This window comes from Mus caroli, unplaced genomic scaffold (assembly GCF_978045245.1).
Source record: "Mus caroli unplaced genomic scaffold, Mus_caroli_1 scaffold_15, whole genome shotgun sequence".
Lineage (NCBI taxonomy): Eukaryota > Metazoa > Chordata > Mammalia > Rodentia > Muridae > Mus > Mus caroli.
In genome coordinates this window covers 77,281,545-77,288,538 of record NW_028227270.1, presented here as the reverse complement: position 1 = coordinate 77,288,538, position 6,994 = coordinate 77,281,545, and the positions used below count along the sequence as shown (strand labels likewise).

General features: G+C 43.3%; 1 non-coding gene and 1 pseudogene across 1 annotated transcript; one reads left to right on the top strand and one right to left on the bottom strand.

The window, feature by feature from the left end:
- Nucleotides 1–1,123: 1,123 nt before the first annotated feature.
- LOC110308560 (small ribosomal subunit protein uS13 pseudogene) lies at nucleotides 1,124–1,629 on the bottom strand (annotated as a pseudogene).
- Nucleotides 1,630–6,078: 4,449 nt separating this feature from the next.
- On the top strand, nucleotides 6,079–6,187 carry LOC115029197 (U6 spliceosomal RNA). Its single transcript, XR_003834751.1, has one exon. It is a non-coding gene; the product is annotated as a U6 spliceosomal RNA (small nuclear RNA).
- The last annotated feature ends 807 nt before the right edge of the window (nucleotides 6,188–6,994 follow it).

Here is a 6,994-nt window from a genome sequence, read left to right as displayed (position 1 = left end):
TCTGTTACCTCAGCTGCTCTGTGGAAGGTGGACAGAACCTTTGGAACCTCCCCATGTGATTCTGAAGTCTAGTGCAAACTCCAGTCAGTAAACAAGAGGAACCGTTTTTTAGTCAAAGGAAGCAAGGAACACTCCAGCCAGACCAGACTTTCTTCTGTGGTTAAAAATCTGGATCTCGATGTAATTGCAACTGGGAAGATCCTGCTGGAAGATGTGCCAAGGTCAAAAGGGAAAGCACATGTTCCAAAGAGATCGATACTCATTTGGAAGGGTATGTTCTGAGACAGAGAGAGAGAGAGAGAGAGAGAGAGAGAGGAGAGAGAGAGAGAGAGAGAGAGAGAGAGAGAGAGAAAGAGAGGAGGAGGAGGAAGAACAACAACAAGAACAAGAGAGAAGAAGAACAAGAAGAACAAGAAGAACAAGAAGAAGAAGAAGATGGAGAAGAAGAAGAAGAAGAAGAAGATGGAGAAGAACAACAAGAAGAAGATGGAGAAGAAGAAGAAGATGGAGAAGAGAAGAGAGAGAATGTCTTCTACTACTTATTATATTTATGTATTTATTCTCTTTTGCACTTAGTGTGTAACTTGGTACCTTACATAAACCATGGAATAATTAGGCTTTCTTCAGGATTCAAGGAAATTCCCTACATCAGAGGACCTTACTATCCCAGCTAAGGTAAGAATGAAGTCCCAGCCACAAGGGTGATGGAAGGGAGACGATGAAGATAACGTACGATGGGAACATCTCCAGGGATGATGGGAGATACGGCTACAAAGGCTGCATCCTAGGAGGATGAATTCTTTTTCTTTCTGCCAGTGATCTCAGTTTTGTCAATCATTTCCATGTACCCTCCCACTCCCTACAACTACACTCAAGCCTTAGAAGAAATAGGACAGGCAGACTGGACTACGAGTGTAGACCCAGGGAGTCCCTAGGTGTGTATTTCCTTGTATGTCTCTGTAAGTGTGGTCCCCAGCATCCTAATGGTTTGATTTTGGCAGTAACTGACTGGCTTTCTTTCTTTCTTTCTTTCTTTCTTTCTTTCTTTCTTTCTTTCTTTCTTTCTTTCTTTCTTTCTTTCTTTCCTTTCTTTCTTTCTTTTTGGTATATAAACTACTTATTAACAGCAAAGGCCCAGAGACTCATTTCTTCTTGGATACACCCACAGTTCGGCCCCTGCGGCCAGTGGTCTTGGTGTGCTGACTGCGGACACGAAGGCCCCAAAAGTGGCGCAGCCCTCTATGGGCTCGAATTTTCTTCAGCTGCTCTAGGTCCTCACGCAGCTTGTTGTCTAGACCGTTGGCCAGAACCTGGCTGTACTTCCCATCCTTCCCATCCTTCTGTCTGTTCAGGAACCAGTCTGGAATCTTGTAATGTCGTGGGTTCTGCATGATGGTGATCACTCGCTCCACCTCATCCTCCGTGAGCTCTCCAGCCCTCTTGGTGAGGTCGATGTCTGCTTTCCTCAACACCACATGAGCATATCTCTGCCCCGCGCCCTTAATGGCAGTGATGGCGAAGGCTATTTTCCCCCGCCCATCGATGTTGGTGTTGAGTACTCGCAAAATGTGCTGGAACTTCTCAGGGATCACTAGAGACATGGCGGCAGCACAAACGGCAGTGTGTAGGCCTCCTGTGGGAGCAGTAACTGGCTTTCTTAGGCACACCACCACTGTCGCTGTGGCATGCTCACTAAACATGGACTCTCTGTTCTTTGCTAATCAAATCTACCTGTATACTCAGAAATGCCACCAGTAGTTTAAGGCAGGCATTTGCTATGCCTACCTGTCACCTCTTTGGGAAAAATAAAGTTTTATTAGAACACAGGCATGTGTATGTTTTCCTATTGTCTATGGCTATGTTCATGCTGTGAGAGCAGAATTGAGACTACATGGATACAAAAAGTAAACTATTAATTAATTGGTCTTTTATGGAAAACATTTTTAGATCTTTGATCCAGAGCATCCATAGACATCTTATTTCCCTATACCAAGTCATTGTTAGACACGTAAGTACTTTGACCGTGGAAATAAAAGGTAAATTTACTGGAAATATCTGAGAAAAATCTTTTTTCTTAATAAGAAAGGGGAATGTGAGAAGAGAACTTTCTTTACATTCTGTCATGTGAGGGCTTGATGTCTGGAGCTGTGGCAGCCATATTATGATCATGAGGGGAAAAAAAACCCACACAAACCTGATTCTCCAATAATATCATGTAACGAGGCAAAGAAACCCGAGTGAGTGTGAATTGTATGTCACGGGCATGGCCACGTCAAGGACTAATGTCTCACACTCATGGGAATGGCAAAGCCTTCACCTAACTCCTGGGGTGCCATCCTCAGAGGGGATGGCAGTGCTGTCCCCCTGATCTGAGTGTGCATGTTGACAGTGTGTCCAAGTGCAAATGTTTACAAATGATTGGCCAGTTTGTGCACAAACTAGCAATGGCCATTTCATCCTCCTAGATGTTTGTAGCTGGAGCCTGCTCACCTACAGAGACCTTCTGGAGAGGGGCCCTGCCCTGGCCTTTTGGGATTCAGAGCTGAGGTGGAACACAGAGTTCGACAAAGCCAGAAGACTGATGATCTCTGACCTAACTGTACTGGGAGCTGGAAGATGTTGGCTTCAGGAAACTTAGCACTCTCTTGTTTATTCTATGGCTGAAAACTGCTGACTTCTTTTCGCTTTGACTCTGTGCTCTGGAGAAACTTAACTCTTTGTGCTTAAATAAGCACTGGGGTCACTTAACTCTTTGTTACTATTCTGTGCCTTAATAAACGCTGAATATTCTTCAACTCTCTTACTATTTGTGATTAAATAAGCACTAATTTCTGGCTATTTAACATATGCTGTTTAGCAGCAGGGAATTAAGTAAAAGGATTTACTGCTAGGGCTCCTTTCTCTGTTGAGTCAGCCAGAAGTCCCTGCTGGCCAGGTGAGAGGCTCAGAGCTTGTTAATTCTTTGTGAATTAGAGAAAAAAGAAAGGGGAAAAAAAGCGCCACTCACTCACACAGAAAACACACACACCAGGTAAAGAAGAAAATGGCTGTACTATCTTTCTTGCTAATTACCTTTTTATAGCTTTAGACAAGAAGTTCTCTATGTATGAAAGAATTATGTCATAGATAAAATTTTACATAAAAGAGGAGTTACAGAAATTATCAGTAACATGTTCAAGGCAGTGTTTCACACTGTAAACTCATTATAAGTTCAAAACAATAGTTTTGACATGGCCTTGCCTTGCCATAGTGAACACCTGTGGCTTTATCCATGGACTTGAATGTTTTTCCTTGAACATAAATTTGTCCAAAGCCTAGTATAACTATGAACGTGCATTGCATATCTTATAATGCAGCCTTTACTTACTATTCTGAGGAACGGGCACATTCTAGTCTTGACTCTCACTTTATTACATCTTTCTAGCAAAACAACTAAAACCATCTCTTAAAACTTTCTTCCTAAAACTATTCGAATCAAATCAGAAATTCTATAAAATCATTAATTCATCTAAACAGCATTAATTCATGAAAGTTTATCTTCGTGTTGATCTGCGGGAAATTTGTCCCAATAGGGTGGGCTAATGTCCAGGCAAAGTTAGACTATGTAATAGTGACAGGAGAGGCATATGAGCTGCAAGAAGTAATCCCGAGGTGAAGTCTCTTTGGACCTTGAGTTTCAGAGCTAACCCATCATTAGCCATTCAAAGACAGTGGCCCATTTCCAGGAAAGTCGCCTGCTAGCCTTAGCCTTTTCTAGATGGCTCCTGACACTGCCTCAAATAATGTACATAATTAACAGACTAAAGTTCTGTATTGTTGGGTAGTTAGTATCATTCCATCAAAGTACATTTGACCCCTATGCTATACCTAAAAAACATGTTGAAGTTCCATGTGATTGGGAAGTTGGTACCATTCCATTAATGTACACATGATCCACCTTATTCGAGCCTTTCTGTGTTTGTCACTTCGATATCTTTCCTTTATTTCCTGATCAGCCCCAGTCAGGTCAAGTTCCAGCTACACAAGACATAGCAACATTATTAGGTCACCGTGCCTGTGCTGGAGCTATCCACTTTCAGAATTCCTGTCTAACTATTGTTAATCAACAATAAAAGTCTCTTGTTCCAGTAACTCTTTGTAGATCTGAATCCAGATTACTTACTTTGTTGAAAGCCTAAAAGCAGTTCCTGAAGAAGCTGAGTCCCAGAGAGAACCAGGAAAATCTATTGATGACTATAATAGGAGTTAATTATCAGAGAAACTTTGCACCAGTCAAGTCACTGAAACCCAGTATTTCACACTCATACTTGACTCACAGAGCCCAGTGGAAACACCATGTTATTTTCATCACTTAACAGAGGAGGTTTCGGGAAACTAAACAATTGCTTCAAGTTACACAGTGACAGAGGTCAGTCTTGCACCCTGGCCTGCTGCCTCCCAAAGCAAAGATCTTAATGGCTTTTCTACTGTGTTGTTTCCACAGACAGACTCGAATTATGTCCCAACTCAACTATAAGGAGGCAAGTTGCTTAATCTTCTTCAGCAACTCCTATTGCTCTGTTCTCCCTCTTCTTCTTTCTCTCCCTCTGTTTTCTTTCCTCTTCCTCCTCCTCCTCCTCCTCCTCCTCCTCCTCCTCCTCCTCCATTTTCTCCTCCCCCTACTTGTTTTGGGGGGACAGGGTCTCCCTTGTATAGCTATGATTGGCATGGAACTCATAGCCCCCTGTTGGAGCCTCCTGATACCTGGGGTTGCAGATGTGCACCACCACTCTTAGCTTTTAGTTGTCTTGTACCTCAGTCTCTCCACAACAATATTTTCCTCAAGGAGAGAATGTACCTGCCATTAAAGGATGCTCACTGGCTTTTAAAGAGTAACAGCTGCATTTTGGAGTTGCAGTGCTACCTTTGCCAAAAGATCTCTTTGCAGGGTAAATGAATGGTGGTATGAGCCATGGGAGAAAATGAACAGAAAGAAAGTAGTAAGGGGTGGGGCCCAATCAAAAGAACATGTAACAAAGCAAGAGACAAGTCACTCTCTTATGGCTATACATTGTATTTCACCAAGAACTTGGCAGCATTATAATCAAGCTGTGGCTTATGGGCATGGAAAGCCCAAGAATTCATTGTCCTATTTCAGGGTGTCCTGCAAAATTGTAGGGTTTCAAAAACACAATTCGCGAGAGGTATGGGTGTCATTTACTTGTGTGTAGAACCAAGCTACAGGTGCAGAGGTATGTGTTTTCCAAAGCATAGGCCACTAGAGCCTGTAGACATTAGCTTCAGGCATTTCTTTCACTGTCGGGTCCTGTGATCACAAAGAATCTGAGGACAGCTTCACAGTCACCTGCAAACGTCAGTTCCAGTCCCACAGGTTGCTCTCCTGAGTGTGCATGTGTAGCTTTTAATGGAAAAAAAACATCGTCAGGGCCACTCTGACCTTACGGGGAGGACATGAAAGCCGAGTTCCAAACCCAGGCTTTACTGTTGGGATTATGTTTAAGAGAGCAAGAAAAACAACCCCAAATGGCTTATTATATAACATCCAGATGTTTGGCATCACCCACCCCAGATGAGGAGACGACTTTTTCATGGTTCATCTGGAGGCTTTGGCCTTGCTGTAGACACGCAGAAGAGAGCAGCTGTCTAAGGAGGCTTGCTCAAGTGGCCTTGTCCTGGCTCTTCCCTGGTCCTTTCAGAGGCTGCATCTTAAAGCTTAGATGCGGCAGATGAGCCCAGGCTTGGGGACCTTCTCTAAGTCATCTGATGATTGGCTCCAGCTAGACCATTGGTTCTCATCCTGTGGGTCACAACCCCTCTGGGGTCACAAACCAGATATTTACGTTATGATTCATAGCAGTAGCAAAATCACAGTTATGAAGTCGCAGTGAAATAATTTTATGATTGGGGGTCACCACAACATGAGGGGACTGTATTAAAGGGCCACAGCATTGGAAAAATTGAGAACCACTAAGCTAGCCCCAATGCCTGGGGAAAGAAATAGCCCCCTTTTCAGTCAGATATTTGACCTCTTTCATTGTGGGAGAACTAAGGTACCATGCCATTAAAACATGCTTGTGGGTGCTTCTGTATTGACAGCCCCTGAAGTACAATCAGAAGGACACAGAGAAGATCTGCCTGGCCCCAGGGCAAGGATGACATGCAAATGTGGGAAGCATCCCAGGGTTTGGCTGTGATAGGTGAACTCACCGCCTTAGCAGATGTCTATACAGTATCAAAGCAGCCCACATTCCAGCCTGGCAGAGTTGGACTCATGAGTGCCCACCTCTAACAGTGGTCCTATGGACCCATGATGGTTTCTAATGTAGGTAGAATCAGTTTCCTTTAAGAGTGTGGCTGCTGGTGGGCTGACTATGTTTTGCTGGATAGCCCCACATCTATGGGTACATATATATATATATATATATATATATATATATATATATATATATATATGCTCAGCATGAATTGGACTCCGTGAGTTACTAAAAAGAAAGCAAATAAACCAGCTAGAAAGATGGGAGGGGTGACTAGGAGAAGTTAGGGGAAGGAGAGGAGGGGAGTATGGTTAAGATACTATGTGTAAAATTTTTGAACAATTAATAAAATATTAATATATGTTTATGGGCTTTTAAAAAGCGACAGTTTCACAGTTTCAGCCAGATGGTGGTGGCACACATCTTTCATCCCAACACTTGGGAGGCAAAGGCAGGCAGATCTCATGTGAGTTTAAAGCCAGCCCTGGTCTACAGAGCAAGTTCCAGGACATCCAGGGCTACATAGAGAAAGCCTGTCTTGAAAAAAAAAATTTAAAGTGACAGACAGATGTGCATGTGTCAGCTGGCTTTGATTACCTCTGTTTGTTCTCAGCTGGCGTACCGGTGGATGCTGTAAGCATGCCTTGCTTTAGAATAAGGAGCCTAAGGCCTGCTTGGTGGAAACTGCTTGTTGAGCAAGCATGGAAATCTCTGCACCCCCTGTGGGGAAACCCTTTCAG